Source organism: Patagioenas fasciata, chromosome 1 (assembly GCF_037038585.1).
Source record: "Patagioenas fasciata isolate bPatFas1 chromosome 1, bPatFas1.hap1, whole genome shotgun sequence".
NCBI classification, from domain to species: domain Eukaryota; kingdom Metazoa; phylum Chordata; class Aves; order Columbiformes; family Columbidae; genus Patagioenas; species Patagioenas fasciata.
Window position 1 is genome coordinate 120,260,462 of NC_092520.1, and position 20,014 is coordinate 120,280,475.

At 42.2% G+C, this 20,014-nt stretch overlaps 2 protein-coding genes across 2 annotated transcripts in view; one reads left to right on the plus strand and one right to left on the minus strand.

The window, feature by feature from the left end:
- Window positions 1–382, minus strand: part of GABRA5 (gamma-aminobutyric acid type A receptor subunit alpha5) — a 57,924-nt gene extending 57,542 nt beyond the window's left edge. Inside the window, exon 1 of the mRNA XM_065838516.2 lies at window positions 272–382. The gene's annotated coding sequence lies outside the window, so the exon portion shown is untranslated. The remainder of the gene's footprint in view (window positions 1–271) is intronic.
- Window positions 1–20,014, plus strand: part of GABRB3 (gamma-aminobutyric acid type A receptor subunit beta3) — a 196,492-nt gene that overhangs the window by 49,514 nt on the left and 126,964 nt on the right. The gene's annotated exons all lie outside the window — the stretch shown is intronic.

Below are 20,014 nucleotides of genomic sequence, written 5' to 3' on the forward strand. Positions count from 1 at the left end.
CTCCGCCGTCCGCGCACTGCGCTCCGCACCGCTCCGCAGAGGATGCCACCTGCTCGCCCGCGTCTCCTCCCTTCCTCCCCCCGCTCCCCTCCCAAACCCCTGCGGCGACCCCTGGTTTGCCCCCAGCCCGCCCGCTCGCCCGCCTGCCTGCTAAAGTTTCCCGCGGCCATGTGCGCGGCGCTGGGCGCAGAGGCAGCCGCCCGGGGGCTGCGGGTAGGGCTGCCCGCCGGACCTCCGCTTGCCCGGCCGGGCGCAGGAGCCCGGCGCTTACCAGCCGCCGGAGGGGGGACGAGGACGAGGGGGCGGTGTTTGTCCGAAACTTGCGGAGCGGCACCTGGAGCGGAGCGGGAGCGCCGGCGCTGCCTCCCCGCCGCTGGCAGGCGCGGCCTCGCCGCAGCGCCGCGCCCGCGCCGCCCCCGCGCCGAGCCCGCGGCCGGGAGCGCGGGTGGGTGCGAGGGGCCCGCCCGCCCCTCGGGGACCTCAGCGCGGAGTCCTCCGGGGAGGGCCGCGCCGGACCCCTCCAGAGCCCCGGGAGGGTCCCGCGGTGCCCCGGGATCCAGGGAGCAGCCGCCGGACCATTCCCGAGGCAGGGTCCTGGCAAACCCGACCGGCACCGACCCTCGGCGGGGAGGGCCTCTGCTACAGCCCAGCCAGGCAGGTGTAGTGTAACCGTGGGACAGGGCCATCGTAACGGTATATAGGCCGTATATCAGGTATATAGTCTCCTTACGCTGCCATAGATAAGCATACATATATATGCATACCCATACATACATCGATCTGTACCTATATTGCCCTTCTGTAGGCAACGGACCTGATCTAAACCATTGTAACTCTTAAATGCTGAAGTGGGGATTTGTACCCTCAATATTAACTCTCTTTGTACATTTCCATTATTAGACATCCACAGTTTCTATCAGTATTAAAAATTTCAAGAGAGCTGCAATAACTTCGAGGTCTTCCAGTGACTGTGTGTAGTGATATTTCAGAAAAAGGTATGCACTTCTTCCCAGCCTCAGTATAGGGAGCATTACACTTGCTATATGTCCAGGTCACATATATTATACACTACTTGCAGGTGTTGAAGGATTGGTGCATTTTGAACTACCCAAAAGACGAAATGAGTGTTGTGTAGTCCCAGTTTTCGCAGAGTCCTTGTGTTTTCTCTGAGATGGATGCAACGTTTTGTAACATAGGTGTTACATGTGCTAAATACGATTTAAATATATTTTGCTGTTACCATACTTGAAATAATACTCCAAACTCAGTCATTAAATTAACAGATCTGATAAGGTAATGTCTGTCTTTGAGGCAACATTATGGATCAATGAAGTATTTGTCTTTTTCCTATATCCAGAAAAAAAAAAGCCCTATGAAATTAATCCCTCCACTGAAATCAATAGTGATTCTGTAGCTCTTTGCTATAAAGGGTGCTGCTATATGTGAGAGTAGCTCACGGTCTGCATGGTTTGAAGACTGGTCCTTATGAATTTAATTTTTCTTTTATCTTTTTCTTTTTTGTTATATGTGGTGCTTAGCTGTGTTCAGGTTTTCCAGCAATGATTTATGATCTTAACTGCAGAGCCAATGGCATACATTGTTACTTAGTGACTTCAATAAATATGAAGTTGTGAATGAATGTTGCTATCAGAATAGCTTTCCCGGTGCTTAAAAATATCCAAGCAAAATAGTATGAAGCCCCAGTAGTTTCTCATTATAATGTTCTTGCCTAGGGGTGTTTAAATCAGATTTTTTACAGTGCTTTGATTTCTAGTATGAACTATTTATATCTCCGCATAGGTGATGTTGTAAAAATATGTGATCTTTAAATAATTTTACAAAAGAGAGCTGTAGAAATGTTGGCCTAGACTTCCCGTGCGAGCGGGTGACAGCTCCGGAGAGCAGAACCCAGCCTCGATTCCTCTGACTCGCTGCATCTCCGCCAAGCCGTTGTGCTGCAGATCCACATTGCGAAAGCAGAGGAAGCAATTAAGACTCGGGGAAGCGAAAACAGCAAGAAAATGCTAAAGAAAAGCCTGAAGAAAAATTATTTTTTGTTTTAAAGAGCACCTGACTCGGCAAACCGGCAAGCTGACAAATACCCCTCTCACGCGTGAAAAACGCCGCTCTGCGACCCCGAGGCGCCGGGCTCTCTCGCCGTGTCGCCGTGGTCCCGGGTGGGCGACCTGGGCGAAAAGGCCGCAGTTTTGCCTCGCCGCCACCAGGGGGCAGCGCAGCCCCACGCAAGGGCAGCGCGCGGCGCGGGCAGCGCGCGGCGGAGCGGGCGGTGGCGCCATCGGGCCGCGGCAGCTCCGGGGGTCGTGAGGCCGGTGACTGTGGGGGTGCCGGGCAGGAGCCGGGGGTGTGGGGTCATTTGCCCGGTAGAGCGGCCGAGGAAGCCGCCGCTTGCTGGGCGGCCGGGAAGGAAAAGCGTCTTGGGCTCCACTGGTGGCGGTGACACCCGCGGGGAAGTGCGTCTGGTGGCTCCTAACGGCAGCGGCTGGTTGTTTTTGTTTTGTTTTGTTTTGATTTTTTCTATAGCCTTGTCTGTATGGTAGCAGTGCCTTACAGATCTGGTTCTGTTCTATGCGAAACATGTTGTTTGTAATGCAAGGTATTAACTCGCGGGCAAAGGTGCTTTCTTGAGAGCTTGTCAGGCATTAATTGCATAGGTTTTCAGATTGGATCCCTTCAGGATGGTGGCTTTGACCCGTGGTAGCAGAGTTATTACAAGCAATAGAGAGATCTTTGCTTTGAATGCAACGGTGTAGTACATATCCTCTGCTCTGTGTTTTTTCAGGCACTCCCTTGTGATTCAGACTTACCATATTTGTATTCTTAGCCTCCTTGTTCGGTTTTACAGGATATGTTGAAGTTAGTATGTGAAACGATGGCTTTTTATTGTGGTCAAGGAAATGTCTCATTTGGCTGGTTTTAGTTCTCTGTGCTGATGTTTAGTAAAAGCCAACACAGCCTACCAGAAACCATACCATACTGTGTTTTTCATTAATACTTGGGAGAAGTTTTGTGTGGTCCCTCACTGACTCCTCCCCACTTCATTAAGTAATGTTGCTTATTTGCAGAGATAAACGCATTTGAGGTAGATCGCCCTCTACACAGGACTGAAACAATAACACAGGCAAATTGGGCTGCGATTTTTACGATGGCACGTGTGAGTACTTGCATACTTGGGAGATCGCTGGGAAATGCACACCAAATATTCACACTGTGACCTGTTGGAAAATAGCCTGTTTATCCAGCAGCCAAAGGCGTCTCCGTCATGGATCAAGCTGTTTCTTCTCCCAAGAGAGCTACAGAAAGCTCATGAAGTTACGTGGAGGTGTGACATGCTGTGGGTATTGACCCAAGCAGTGGCTCTTCAGAGGCATTCTCTTCTGCCTAAGCATTTCGCTTCTGGCATCTCAGTGGAGGATGGCCTGTTTTCTTGAAATCTTCTGCCTATGACCTCCTAGCTAATATTCCACAGAAGGCAGTGTTTGGGACAGTGATTTTGGTGATACAAATCCTTTTCCAATAGAGAGCAGTCCGAATTCATCGGTCACTGCATGAATCCCTAACCATCCGCTAACACCAACTAGACCACTCTCAACAGAGAGATTGAAGCTGAACAAAGGGTGAAAGTCTTGTTTTCACTCCCTTCTCTTTCAGTATTTGTGGAGAGCCTTCTACTCAGCCCTGGTGAGACACACCTGGAGTGCTGGGTCCAGCTTTGGTCTCCCCGCAAGGAGACGCGTGGACATATTGGAGAAAGTCCAGCAAAAGGCCAAGGACTGGAGCATCTCTTCTATGAGGAGAGGCTGACAGAGCTGGGACTGTTCAGCCTGGAGAAGAGAAGGCTCAAGAGGATCTCATCAATGTGTATAAATACCTGATGGGGGGAAATGAAGAAGAGGAAGCTAGGCTCTGCTCAGTGCTACCCACTGACACAACAAAGGACAGTGAGCAGAGCACAAATTAAAAAAAAAACAAAGCATTCCACCTGAACACCAGAAAGCACATTTTTGCTTTGAGAGTGGTCAAAGGTAGCAACAGGTTGCCCAGAGATGTTGTGAAGTCTCCATCTGCGGAGATACTCAAAACATGAAGGGGAATGATCCCGGGAAACTGCTGTAGCTGACCCTGCTTGAGGAGGAGGTGCAACTGGCTGATCTCCAGAGATCCCCTCCAGCCTCAGCCATCCTGTCATCCTCTAAGCCAGGGGTGTCAAACTCATTTTCACCAGGGACCACATCAAGACTGTGTAAATGTAACTAGTCCTTAACAGTTAAACTCCTAAAATTACGTTTGGCCCTTTGAAGGCAGCTGCGAGGCTGATGTGGTCCTGGGTGAAAATGAGTTTGACACCTCTGCTCTAAGCTATGAAAACAGCGTCGTGCTGTGAAACTCCGTATTACTTTTCCCAAACTGATTCACAACTGTATCTGGTAATAAAATGATACTCATAACCTTGCTGATGTGAGATGTGTTAGAGTCTGATAGACTTTGAAGCATTTGGTGTATTTCTGAATGATACAGAGTGATACTAAAAGCCTTTTATTTTCCTCGTGCATGCCCACTCTACAGTGTCATGGATACCCACAAAACATGACCAGTGGCCTGCATTTCCCTTGTCTGACAGCCACGCTGCAGACAGAGCTGCTTTTATGACCTGATGCTTTGGTGGTTTGTTTTGTGCATCTCAGGGGCAATAGAAAGCTACTAAACAGAGCTTTGTGAAAGGTGGCTGGGGGCACAGTAACATTGGGAATGATTGTTCGGAGATAGAGTTGGTCCCTTGTTGTGTGACACAGAATAGATCAGTGGTGCCACTGAGGGAGAGACACAGGTGACCACCTGCTCTGTCCCAGCAGAATTCCAGCTGGTTGTGAAAAGAGACATCTTTAGCAAGCGACACTGACGCTTTGGCAGGCTATTTGTGGTGATTCTTAAATCTACAGGTTCAAAGGTCTAAAACCTTGATCTGAAGCTAATCCTGAGCACGTTGCTTTCTGCACACATTCAGTTTAGAAACGAATGAAAGGCTACATTTTCTGTCTGACAGTCCATCCTATCTGTTATGGGCAACCTACGCTGCTGTCCATTTCCACACACTGGACTAATAGCTGAGTGAAGGTTAAGGATATGCCTGAACACTGCTGTCATGGATTTATAACATGCCCTAAGCTGCACAGTGTTTCTGGAAACCACTCTAGGCGCCTTACAGAGGTCCCTACTCAGAGGTGAAAGCCTTGGGAGCCGACAGCCCTATTTCTCAAAAGTGGCAGGAAATTTAAATGAGTTTGGATCCATATTAGACACTTTGCCACATTAGACCAGGGAAATGATATCTAAAGATACCTCACCCACTCAAAGGATTGGAGAACATTTCCAACATTTTTCAGTAAGGTTATAAATCCTTGGATTAGAGCATTAAAGCAAAGATTGTGTGTTACTTACAGTGATGTCCCTGTCTGCACCCACATAAAGAGGCTCCAGCTTTTCTACCAAATCCAGCTTGTCTGACTCCTTACAATTCCCTTCGGCCTTATAGATCCTATCCTTCCTACAGGTAAACCCAGCTGGGCCAGATTTGCCTAGTTTAAGTTCCACCTGTGTGTCTGAGATGAGTGTCAGTGTTGAAAATCCAGTGCTGGTTGGTGAGGAGCACAGGGCTAGGGCCAACAGTGGGGTTCAGGCCTGGCATGGCTCTTGCAGTGCATCTGCAGGGAAATGTTGTGCACAGGTGGGTTTCAACAGTTGGCTCATATCAGTCCAGTTTGCCAGTGAGATAACCATTTTCTCCTCTGTACTGGAAAAAGAGAGATTTTCCTTTACACCAGCGAATAGCAATGCAAAGTCAGAGTGTGGGTTCAAACCTGCTCTTGGATGTTTTTCCCAAGCAAGAATTCAGCCTTTATGCACATTCTTGACAGGTTCAGGTGTGAAATCTTCTCCCTGTTCCTGCAGAACCTATCCAACTCTGCCCTTGAGATACAAGCCATGAAATCCAAGGGGATTTGCAGCATGTGGCACATCATTAACTGCTAGTTCATGGTCTTGCGTTTGGGAGGCAGAAGGGGCTACTTAGAAGGAGTTTCTCCTGCATCACACAGTCCATGAATTTCCATAGCATGATACACCATGACTTTCTGGTTTGCTTTCCTCTGGCTTTGTGAGAATACAGGCTGTTTTTTCTGGGTATTCATGAACCTTGCAGCAAGTCACTTCCTCCATGAGTGTTATGTCCCATGAACAACTGACTGCTGTTGTCCCACCTTGAATCTTCGCCTGGTTTCTCTTCTTGTTGGAAGGTCAAGGTTTTTTTTTAGCAGAGATAAGATTGTGGACTAGAGAGATTGGCAATGCAAGTAGAAGTTTTTTGAAATAAGGGTGCTGCCCAAACAAAGTTTATAACCTGAATGTCTCTTAGATTTGACATCCTGGGCCAAGTTAACAAACTGATTTCAGGTACTTATACCGACACAGTGAATATAGATGTGAAGTTCACATTTTGCCCACCTCTGAGCTGGACTGATTACAGGGTCGCTGCTTTGTAACTGTAGATACTGTGCTAATAGTATGGGAATGACAATGCAAATAGATGTACTTAAGCTTCTTAGCAGGCCTACTGAGAAGCAGGTGTAACCAACAGCCGAAGTTAGACATGGATGGAACAAACAGACGTGCATTTTGCTTACTCAGTGGTAGCAGTTGTTGCACCCTGACATTCACAGACAGCTGCCTGAGGACCTTTCAGTTCTCCAGAATTTAACTTTTAAGCATGAAATATACAAACTATACTTCTGCATAGAAATAAATAATAATGTGAAGGACAAAAAAGTGTTATATAAAGATGTAAGATACTTGTAACTAATGTCTTCAAGTAGATTATTCAATATTAAAGACTGGTCATACATGCTTATATCTAAAATGTTAGTTTTCTATGTAAACTTAGATTCTTTTTGTTGTGCACAGGTGAGCATCAACTCAGAAAACCTCTGAACTTTATGATACTATGACATATGAAATATCTTGGGTTAATTTCTTCAAAAAGGCTAGTTTTTCTCGTTAGTATTTTAGGTAGCTAGAGTAGCAGATACACGTAGACTTGAAAAATAGTGGGTCATTAGGATAGCATTGTATATGATCTTTAAGGCCCCAGTCCTCCTGTCTGGTGATTCAGACGCATATTTTCTATAAGTATGAGACTGGATGGTGTACTCCTTTTGAGGACAGAGCACATCTTTAACTAGGCAGTTGAGCAAAAAAACCCCAACTTACTCAATATTCTGAAGCATCTAAGTAAGAAAGCATTTTGCAGAGAATAACCACAATGATTCCGTTTCATACATATGATTCATAAAGATTAATCAGGCTTAAACTAGAGCATACAAGTGCTGCATCAATATTCAAGGATTTATGCATATGCTCCTGTACATGTAATTCCTTCAAACAGGAATGAGAGAACAAATCTTAGAAAGAACAACAGAGAAATTCATTGAACTAAGATGGAAGGATCAATGTTGATGAAGTCTTCATTAGGTATATATTCAAATGTTCATAATGGATGGAGTGTGAGTGTACTTATGGACAATATAGGGCTATATTAACCTAATTTACTTAGTGATGTCAGGGACAGAATATCTGAAGTTTAGAAGTTGATTAAATATAGAGAAGAGATACCAAAATACATTTGACAGTACATCTCTGAAATTTATTATACATACATATGCATGTATATATCTCATGTTTAGATCACAAGCTATAAATATTTCTGCCTATTGATACAGGTATGTACATATCAAGTCTACCTGTCAACTGGGTTTTGGATATGGAAATGCTAAAATAAGATCGGATTAGCACATTTGAAGTTGTTGTGATGAACTCACATGTTCTTTTGGCTGCTATAGTTTCTGTATTTACTAGATTTCTCTGTGTTGTTTACTTGTGCACTGGGCATATTGACAGAACTCATTATTTCTGTTTCAAATCAGCACAGGTAACTGTCAAAGATATCAACAAATATTAGTTTCCACTCCTGTAAAATTTTACAAATGCTTTCAAGTCACCCTGTAATGATTCATTATAATAATTAGCTACTGCTACAAAAATATGTTAATGCAAACCATTGGAAAGCTGTAGACACAACTTACATTTATTTTAGGATTTGCAATATACTGATTTTCAGGCTGAATTTATTGGCAAGGGCTACATTGGAATAAATGTTCTCAGCAGTTCCAAATCCCATTAAATGTGACTTCTGTTATATAGATTCAAGTTCTATAATAAATAAAATTTCAAGAAAAATGAGTTTTTAAACTGTTGGATCTAGAATTAACATATGTAAAATATTGGACAGAGCTGCTAAAAAAAAAACAAAACAAAACAAAAAACAAAAAATAAACTAAAAAGAGAATAACCTGACAATTCATGTTTTGGGAAAGATATTGATGGCAATTTTACAATTATCTATATATAACACTACAGGATGTTAAATATTAATGACTGAACTATACCAAATATTATAATGCACCATACCAGTGCAGGTGATGCCAGTTCTACAGCTTTATGTGAATATATATTGTCAGTCCTAGTGCAGTAGAATTTAGAAAGATAAAAATAATAATACATATTACGTATATCAGTCAATAAGACAGATCTTCATGTAGCATAAATTTTTTAAGTGGAGAACAGTGGAACTACACCCATAAATCAGCTGAGGTTATACCTCAAGTGTGACCTAGTAATTATGATTCAGTCTATGAAAGTTTGTTTGAATATGAAGAATGAGATTGGGCAGAAATATTAAGTAGGGGCATTTGTTTTTCCTTTTGGTAAATAATTTATTCAATGAAAAATGCAGGTGCCTTGCTCATACAACAACTGCAGAGCAGACTAAAATTTAGCAATTTGTATTAGTCAATGTAAAAAACCAGGGTGAAACACTAGGAATATTGAGAATTTTGCTTTTAATATTCTTTAAAAAGTCAGTAGGATGGACGATGAGGATATAGTTGTAGAAAGAGTGAAGAACAGCTGTGAGGATCTGTCATGCAGCTGATGCCTCATTTATTCCCTTTGCTCTGGACAGTCTTTATCTTTTTGGACATAGGGAACTTTGTATGGATTTTCCTTGTTCTCTCCTCATAAATTGTTCTGGTTTTACAGAGATGACTGAGTGTTCAGTGAGTTAGCTATCGGTGGAGATGAACACCTGTGAGCCAGCCCTTGCCAAGGAGAGCTTTGCCTGGAGGAAAGAAAGCACCCAAACCTCCCAGCTGCATATTTAGGATGCGGCAGATTCCAGTTCAGTCCTGGGTACAGAGTGTTTTCTTTGGTTACTTGTGCTGTTGTTTTTGAAGGAAGCAAACAGGCACATGAACTGGAGGGACAGCACGGCACACTCTGTCCAGGTCCCCAGGCTGCATACTAATTGTCTCTGGTCCTGCTTTAAATTCTACAGCAGCTTCATTGGGTGCAAATTTTTGAGAAATGGGACTGTTTCCCCCTCTACTCTGCACTGGTGTGGCATCACCTGGAGCACTGTGTGCAGTTCTGGGTGCCACAGGTAAAAAGGATATAAAGCTACAGAAGAGTGTCCAGAAGAGGGACACAAAGTTGGTGAAGGGCTTAGAGGGGAAGCCGTATGAGGAGCAGCTAAAGTCACTTGGTTTGTTCAGCCTGAAGAAGAGGAGACTGAGGGGAGACCTCATGGGGCTACAGCTTCCTCACAAGGGGAGGAGGAGGGGCAGGCGTTTCTCTCTCCTCTCTGGTGATCAATGACAGAACCCAAGGGAATGGCAGGAAGATGTGCCAGGGGAGGTTTAGGTTGGACATTAGGAAAAGGTTCTTCCCCCAGAGGGTGGTGGAGCACTGGAACAGGCTCCCCAGGGAGGTGTCACGGCCCCAAGCCTGACAGTGTTCAGGAAGAGACCGGACAACGCCCTCAGACACACCGTGTCAACTGTGGGGTTGTCACATTCAGGGCCAGGAGTTGGACTCGATGATCCTTGTGAGTCCCTTCCAACTCAGGACGTTCTGTGATTCTGCTTGCGTCAGTAAGATGAGCTGGATTTATCGCCATGCCTTTCCTCTTCAGCAATTGAAAACTCGTGGATTAGTTTTGCATTTGGGGCTGTATACTTGGATCACAGGCTACTGGTCAATTTTGTACAGGAAGCTCTCCCTGCTTGTCTAAAAAGTATCACTTGTGAATCCAGGGAGCTAACACCCGTGTTAACTCTAGCAGCCAAAGAGCAGGAATGGTCAATGAACATATCATCCCAGGTGCACAGAAGAGGATCAAAAGAATAGCTTCAAAGAGAAAAAGGTCACTTAAATAAAATATGACTGCGGGAATGGTTGCAGTTTGATCTACTGGTGTTTCCCCAGTTTACTAAAAAGAACAAAACAAGAGCCATCAAATGTTAATCAGATGCTTTTTGTGTCGAGAGCACTGGGGCAGAATCCTGGGTGTGCTCAAGACACAGCAGGAGGGAATGAGTTCCAGGTGAATAATCCAAGAGAAGAGACTTTAAGCCTGTCAGTTAGCTTTCAAGTCTAAATGTGTTTCATCGTAAAGTGCCATTTTCTTGAAATCATATTATGATGCTCTTATCGCAGCTTTTTGAGTTCCAGCATCTACACCACAGAAAAGTAAATTACCTACCCTGGAAGCACCAGCACCCCAGTAGCTCAGGCATTCACCCAGGCATGGGTGAACCAGGTTCAAGACCCTTTTGTAAACCCCAGACTCAAATATTAGTCTCTTAATGTGACAATAAACCCAATATTCTGGCAGTTGACTATTAACCATGTGTCATATTTTTATGGATGACCAACTGGGGCTGCCCAAGGCTTATAGGCTGCTTGCAGTGGTGGACAAAGTCAGTGAGAGCTGTGGTTTCTCAGCACCTCTGACTGCAAGGCAGCGTGGTTTCCAGCAATGAGCACAGGGTTGCAAGCCGTGAATTCCAGTCCTTGCTCTGCCACTAATTCACTGTGTAGCTCCAGGCAAGTCCCTATCTCTTCAGCTGTAAAATGGGAATAATAATAATGGTCTCCTACCTTTCTGCAGTGATAAATTCATCTGCGTTCTTGAGGCATGCAAATACTACAGTGATGAGTGGCCCAGAAAAGCCCATGAAAAAATGAATAATTTTGTATTTACTGCAGGCTTTGGGTATGCAGTAAATAAGGCACTGCTAGCTGGCTGGTGAAGATTACTTTTCTAAGTAGCTGCTTATTCAGTAGGTACTGTGTAATCAGCACCTACTTATCCTGTGTAATGAATGATAAAGGGTTCTTTGATGGGGAAAAAAAAAAAAAAAGGCAAAGACACATTTCAAGAAAAATCTTAATACCGATTTGCAGGAAAGCACAGTTAGGATTTCTTTGTTCATTCAGGCTTTAGTGTTCTCCAACTTTAAAGCACTTGATTTTGGCAACCATCATAACGTTCTTCCAAGGCAATTGTCCTCTGTGCAGGCACATGATTAGGTCTGTAACTTGTACTCTGCCATAAGAGCTATACTCAAAAATAGAATTTTCACTGTGCAACCATATCCATTCTTCACATGCAATTATTTCTCTCTGAAAACCAGGAAAACCAAATCTGCTTTTTTTAATTTAATTTTTTTTTAATGTCTATTCTGCTCATGCCATTATATTCCCATTCTTATATTGCATTTTTCTGAGTTCTCAGATCAATTTGTTCACACAGTGGCTCTCTCCCCCAAAAGGGCTTCTCTTTTGAGAAACAGATTTTTGCTATTGAAAATATCATGGAAAACAATGAAGACCACTGTACACAGTGGTATGCTAACACTTCAATTCAGACTTTACTAGAGTAGCCTGGGCATGTTTATCCTGCAGTTTGACTGCTTATTAGACCATTGCTATCACATCTGTGAAAAGCATGTGCAATCCACAAAACAAGCTGCCAAATGTCCCCTTACAATTACATTGTTCAGAGATCTGTATTGTCATTCCCTATTTTGTATTTGTGTACATGATGTGTCAGTGCAGCAGTCCCCTGACGGGGCTCATTTGACTATACTTGGAGTCATGCTTACTTTTCTATACATAAGGAAATCCAAGTTCTGCCATGACAGAATATGCATAGATTTTTTTGTCTAATCTGTACCCCATTTGATGATGCTAGATTTAAAATTAGGACATATGAAATCAGAATCATGATATTTGAAGCAGCCTTGACATAAAAGGGAATCATCCACTGCATAATACTTACAGCCTTTTAATGTGTCTAATCAAGGAGCATGTTTTATTCTAACTCTACACATTTCTATACACTTACTTGGTATTCTTATCTGAGATCTGTTTGAGATAGTAAGCATATACTGCATAAAGCAAAGCAATATATGACCTCAAATAATATTTTTAAATTATATCTTAAAAACATTTCTTCTTGCTACTTTTATTGAGAACCTTCATGAGCAAATATTTTGGAGCAAATTACTTCCATAAATGTCTCTTTATAGGCCCTGATCTTATGAACTGCACACATGATTCATTCTGGGCATGTGAATTCATTGCAACTGAACCCATACGCAAAGTTATTGAGGTGATTAACTCAGTAGAAAAATGTTTGCAACACTCTGTCCTTCACGTTTTTATTTTTTGCTGTACAAATGGTGCTACAGCTATGAGCAGGGTACAAACAATAGGCACAGAATTATTGTCAGGGATGACTCTTACCTCTACTCACTTATGAATTAAACATCTGCTGTCTCACATTGAAAAAGTTTTAAAAGTAGTTTGCATATGAAAAAGATCACTGTAAAAGAGATTTCAGTGAAGAAATCTCTAGCTTGTTGTGAACGTCTGCTGCTCAGTAAAAGTTTGCCAGAAGTACGTCAGCCTTTGCATTGTTGTCTGACAGAATCTGATGGCCTAAATTTATTTTAATATCTTTTGCTTAGTTTTTCCTGTTGGCTAGGTCTACACCTTTGAGACACCTAGATATTAGAAAACATAGACAAGTAAGTAGAATGTGAAATATCTGAATGTGAGTTTTCATGTCAGGTTTCCCATGAAAGAGGGAACAGTTCAAAATGGCCTTTAACTGCGGATGATGCTTACTGGAAAAAGTCTCCTGCCATCATCTCCTATGAAAATCATGGCCACTGCTACTGTTGAGAGGTAGGAAATGAACATAATTGCAACAGCAGAATTTTAGCAGGGACCATGCTAAACATAAAGAATTCAGTGTTAGAATATATTGGAATGATGGTAGCCCAGCTGTATTTCAAGTTAAATGTAAAACTCTTCCTGGAATACCACACTGATGCTTGTAATCAAAACCAATTCTAAACATTGATGTCTGTTTCTTGGTGTCAGGGAAAGAGGTAAAGAGGAAGTAGAGATCACTGTCATCTTTCATATCACAGAATGTGCTTTGAAAAGGTCACAGTGAGACCAGGAAAAACCTGCATGGAGGCAGGATGAACCATCTACCGCCACTCCAGAACAAGTAATGTCGAGCTGCAAGTCAGCACTGCAACAAGTTTATAATAAGAATGATGCCTAAACTCAACAAAATCTGTGGCAGTGAGGAGAAACTATGTGATTGTAGCATATTTAATTCAGCTATGACTACACACAGGTTAACATTTTAAATACAAGAATGTAATGTGGAAAGGAGCTGATGCTGTATGTTTTGCTGTGTACGTGCCTCTGTTGAGATGCACATAGAGAGTGTGTTTGGAAGGCCAGACCCAGGAAACCTGAGCAATGATCCATATCATGCAAAGGGCCTGAGTCATTCAGAAGATTTTCTATCCGTTAAAAAAAGTTAACATATACAGCTGCTACTACATGGCTCTTAGGCCCTCAGATGCATACGTAAAAAAAATAAGTATTCCCTGCAATTCACAGAATCACAGAATGTCAGGGATTGGAAGGGACCTCAAAAGATCATCTAGTCCAATCCCCCTGCCTGAGCAGGAACACCCAGATGAGGTTACACAGGAATGCATCCAGGCAGGTTTTGAATGTCTCCAGAGAAGGAAACTCCACAACCTCCCTGGGCAGCCTGTTCCAGTGCTCTGTCACCCTCACCGTGAAGAAGTTTCTTCTCATATTTAAGTGGGACCTCCTGTGTTCCGGTCTGTACCCATTGCCCCTTGTCTCATCATTGGTTGTCACCAAGAAGAGCCTGGCTCCATCCTCGTGACGCTCACCCTTTACATTAATGGGGTCACGCCTCAGTCTCCTGTTCTCCAAGCTAAAGACACCCAACTCCCTCAGCTTTTCCTCATAGGGGAGATGCTCCACTCCCTTCATCATCTTTGTTGCCCTGCGCTGGACTCTCTCCAGCAGTTCCCTGTCCTTCTTGAACTGAGGGGCCCAGAACTGGACACAATATTCCAGATGTAGACACTCCATGATAGTGGTAACTTTGCTAATATGGGTAATTTTATTTCAGTCTTTTGTTTTTATTACTTTCCTCCTAATCTTTCCTTTATCTATTTCCCCAGTGGCTAAAAGGTTAGCAATTAACCTCCCATTAAGGAGGAACAAGAAGATGGCTTCAGCATTATTTATTTATTATTCTTTTTCTTAGCTGGAAATTGAATTATCCACTCTCTGTTTAAGACCCTTCTAATGAAAATGTCAGTTATCATGAACTAAATGTTCTTTAATAGTACCAGTACATAGCTAGCTAGTAGAAGAGAATGGTACGAGAGGGAAAAAAGCAAACTCATGTGTAGGACTGTGCACATCTAGAGATGGAAATAGATAAGCACCTTACAAGAACAAATGGATTAATCCTCCATGCACCCTAAAATGTGGCCAAGCCTTTCTCAGCGATAGGAGGGAAATATTAATAAGCATAGCTGTGTGGTTTGATAGGACACAAAATTTAAATGGTCTGTCCCAGATGTCAGACAAATGCTTTTCTTGGTAAGATTTTCTGACTTCTGCTAATGAGTTTATGAAATAAAAACTCTACATTATGCCATGCCACCCATATTATAAAGTTTTCCTGCTTTCTAATTCTAAGGAAGATGACCCAGCTCCTATATCAGATGGTACATCAGAGTCTGCAAAGCTCCCTGGGGTTCCCGACAGTTCAGGCTAACCTGCTTACAGCAGTATTGTAGTAGTTAGTAGATGCTGCTATCCAGTACCACAGCATGGTGGGGTTCTTTCCAAAGGAGGAACAAAGTAAGTTTGTTCATCCATTGAATTCATTGGCAAAATGACTCTTGTACCCATGCTAAGCCATCACTGCACTCTGCTCCATGCTGGCTCTTCTGAAGTCTGGATTTATGCAGATTTTTTTGGCCTGTTTTATTTCTGTGATCTGTACAGGGGAGACAGAGACTTACCCCACATTCCCTTTCACTTGGGATATCACCAGCTCCCTACTATCTCTCATCCCACTTCCCTATGCAGGAATGGCCGGAGTGCTCAAACAGTTCCCTTCCTTCTTGCTGAGTTTTCTGCATCTTCAAACCTAAGAACCCTTCTCATCCCTGAAGGTTAAGCGGCAGTTCAGGGCTAAGCAATAGCTCAGAGGCTGTATGCAGCAGAGAAGTCATGCCCTGGCATTTATTACATTTTGGAGAAGAAGAAGAGAAGACTCAGGGCCTGGCATGTCCCCAGATTCAACAGTGCACCCCATGGCACTACACAGGCTCACAGCTCTCTGGGTTTAGGGGGGCAGTATTAAGGGCACTTTTCAGTTCAATCTAGGGTGTTCTTGGACTATCAACTTATAAAGTCACATCAGATTTAAAAACAGTGCCACCCTCATGTGGATAAAGCTCTAAATACTCTGGTTTTATCACAGTTTAAAGCTGATGAGAATCTCAAGGGCTTTTATTCATCCATAAGCATCCCGAAGAGATACTTCCTAAGGGAAGGGTTGACATAATGCTGGCTGGCCCTGGGACCTAGAGGGGATGACTACAACAAGTGAGGCGTGTGTGCGTGTGTGGGGGCACAGTCACACCTGTGTGTATGTTTCCATGCTCTTTCAAGGCAGAGTTGGGCATTTTACTGAGGTCTGAATCTGCATTGCACTCCCATTCCTGATTGATCAACCATCCTCCAAGATGGGAAAACAAAACTTAGCCATCTTCTACCATGGCCAAACCCCCAGAAGAGGGCACATCGTATGCCTGAGAAGGTGCAGCATCTGGCACATGTCTGCTGCGCCTGACGGATCCCCAGAGCTCCCAACGGGCTGTGCAGCTTGCCATAACCTCCAGAGTAGGAATGTCTGTATGAGGCACAATCTGGCCTATAGTTTCATCTAAGTTCCTTAATTTAGCAGAAAAATAAAGAGCAATTTGTTACTCAGAACAATGTTTTGTTTTTCTAAGGATTACTGATTTTTAGTTATTGTTCTAAGTGGCTTGTATGCAAAAGTGTCAATGAAAACAGACTGGAAAAAAATATGACTTTAAAAAAATTATTTATGTTACATGAGCTAGATTAATCTTTCCAGGAGTGAAACTGGAAAAGACCCTAGAATATACCACATTGAAACACAGAATTTGTCAGTTCCATCGGTTCCTCTTTCAGTGTAGCATCAATTACAGTGGACTTGTAGAATTTCATTTGATACCAAAAGGATCATATTGTGGAAGGAATAAAGGTTGACGAAGTATGTGTTTTGTTCAATTTGCTACTGTTTTAAAGAATGAGGTTTTAAACTTTGTGAAAGTTATTAGATTGTATGCATTGAATGAAAAGCAAGAAAATTTGTAAAGCATAATATGTTGATTTCTAAAGCAAAGAGGAAATTTGATCTGAAGATTGACAAACTACAGTTTATTTCCATTATAAGCATTTCTACAAAGAGATTCGGTTAAGATTTAACACTGCTGCTAAATGTCCAGACACCCAGTGAAATAGCAAATCTCTCAACAGTTATAAGCAAATAAAAATGATCAGACCAAAATATCCTGTTCAGTGATTCCTCATAGAAACTTACAGAAAGTAAGAAGAGGGCAAGTACTCACAGAGCCACCAAAAGAGAGGTCAGTTGCCTCGTGCTTAGCAGCGATGAAGGGTTGGGAAAGCTGTGAGAGGGTCCAGCTTCACAGTCCCTCTCGCCATGGCCTCAGTCTGCTCTGAGTCTCTGTCATAGAATCACGGAATAGTTTGGGTTAGAAGGGACCTTCAAAGGTCATCTGTTGAAATCACCACTCTCTGCCTGAGTCCATATGCCAAAATTTCAAGGGGCTGGCCAGGCTGAAAGAAAAAAAAATGAGGCAGGCAGTTTGGGAGAAATCAGGAACTTTCTGGTGATAGAGGAATTCAGGCTGAGAGAGTTGAGGCTGTTCAGCCTGGAGAAGAGAAGTCTCCAAGGAGACCTTATTGTGGCCTTTTAGTGCTTAAAAGGGGCATATAAGAAAGATGAGGACAGACATTCTGGCAGAACCTGTTATGACAGGACAAGGGGTGATGGTTTTAAACTAAAAGAGGGCAGATTCAGGCTTGACATGAGGAAGAAATGTTTTACAATGAGGGTGGCAAAACACTGGCCCAGGTTGCCCAGAGAGGTGGTGGATGCCCCATCCCTGGAGACATTCCAGGCCAGGCTGGATGGGGCTCTGAGCAACCTGATCTAGTTGAAGATGTCCCTGCTGATGGCAGGGAGTTAGATGAGATGACCTTTGAAGGTCCTCTCCAACACACACTATTCTATGAATTAGTATCTAATTTGATCAAGGACCAAAATTGCATTCCCTGGCACCCAACACTCAGTGGGACGTCAATTCTGCCATAACTCCTAAATTGCAGCAATCTGAAGTTTAGAGTTAAAAGTTAATCTATATTTAATCACATATAATAATTCTATAAGTAAGAGTTATGCATGCTAAAAGGAAGGGTATTAGAGTGTCTGAAGTACTATAAAACAGATGTCTAATGATTTATTTTGTCTAAAGCATGGCTGAATGTAGAGCTGCTTTCAATAGGGGAAAATACCACTTAAGTTTCCTGGAAGTTACAACAAAGTATTGGGTATTAGGGGACTAACATCCTCTTCCCTATCTGCCAGGGAAACCTTATAACCAGGACTCATAGCATGACATTGATAAATGACTTAATTCCATGGTATTTGCCCCATATTCCACAAGTGGGATTTTTAAATGGAGATGAATAACTATGCCCTTCTCTGAGGTTTCAAATGCCTCTACATTGGCTAATATATGTACACACAACGTTTGAGAACTTTGAAAGAAAAACACCAAATATAGCTAAAAATTATATTAGAGCCTTTTAGGCAGTTTGCATCTATAGCAAAATTTATAAAGATGATGACAAACAAAGCCAGGCAATTTGGAGATTCTAGTGAATGAATAAACAGTGAATAAATATGAATAAATAAAGAGGTGGGAATAGATGTTTTCTTGTTGTTGTTTACTGGTACTAGGAGAGCATTTCAGGCTTATCCAAAACTGATTATAAAATTATTGATAAGCTGAGGTGCTGAAATATGTGCTTTGGATTTCAGTGGTCTTTTTTTTCTGACTTAAGTACTTCACAGTTTTTTTACAATAAAGATGGAGGGAATTTTGAAATGTCACTTGAATAAAAATATCTAAACCATTTCATTCTTTAAAAGTCATTGTTTTCTTTTTTAAGCAAAGTCAAGAGGACAGCTAAGAGTATTCCAGCGTCACTGGATGTTCATTTTGCATTAAAAATATATATATAAAATAAAGAAAATAATTTTAGCAACTAAAGTTCCACTGAGCCCTGTTAAAAGCACTGAATTAGAATTAGAAATTACTGCAACAGATGGTGGGGTGTCCCAGTCTGTTCAGGACAGTTTAAGTGTACGTATTCACATCTCAAAAACCTGTAAAATAAAAATGGTGTTAGTTCTTCTGATTAATTTTTAAAGCAAAGAACATTTCCATGTTTTCCAATTCATAGAACATTTCCATTTTTTCATAGTCTGCCATGAGTATTTAAATACGCTTTACAGTTCTCTCGCCCTTACATTTGACATGAAGTAGGTAAAATGCAGAGATGCATGCGCTCCGTTACCAGCTTATTTCTCTTTTAAATCAAAACTTCTGATGTCTAAAGAAGTATTGTGGCTAAAAGAAAGTACAGCTTGAGGCTATGATATAATGCACTTAAAGGTCCCAAAGGCAATATTCTTAACATCTACAACCAACTCTGAAACATAACCTAGGAATGTAAATGTTAGGGCTGGGCTCTTAAATTCAAGTTTCCTGACACACTGTGGCCTGACAACCTTTGAATTTATAAAGACTTCCTATTGAAACAACCAAAAGAGCTAAAGATCACTTAGAATAATTATTTTGATCTGTACTTACAAAGCAGTAGCAACGTATGAGAAAGTATTACCGTGTATGCATCCAGGTGATGATCCTGATCGTACATGTTTTCATCATCTTAAAATTGTTCTTCCATGCATAATTTGGAGACTAATTTTGTCTGTACAAGTAGGCAGTTGGAGACCGGGGGACTTTGTGTCAGGGGGATTCCTAGCCCTATTTTATGAATTTGTGTATAACAATATATGCACTCCCAATGAGGTTTAGTATGGATCAAGACATTATTCTTCCTCATTGTATTTTTTCTAATAACTGAAATACTTGAATATTTAATGAAAAAGCCTTCTCTCCACTTTTTTTTGTTCAGAATATTATTTTTAAACAAATGAAATAAAGTTTGTTTTGTTTTATATGGGTGCCTACAAAAGCCAAAAAATGATCCACAGAAACCCTAACTTCTTTGGAGACCAAGGGCACCTTAAATTTTTGCAGTAAAAATACCTGAGGGGTACTAATGGTCCCTGTCAAATAGATGTGCTCATTAGCATGGCTGTTACACAACAGCACTGAGTTCAGCACAGAGCATGTTAGCGACACCTGCTTTCATTCAAAACTGTCATGATGTTTGGTCAAGGTGACCTCTGCATTTTGTAATACAGGTCGCTGAATAATATATATAATGCCCATTAGGATGCCAGGATGAAAACTCAAGTCTCCCTTTTGCC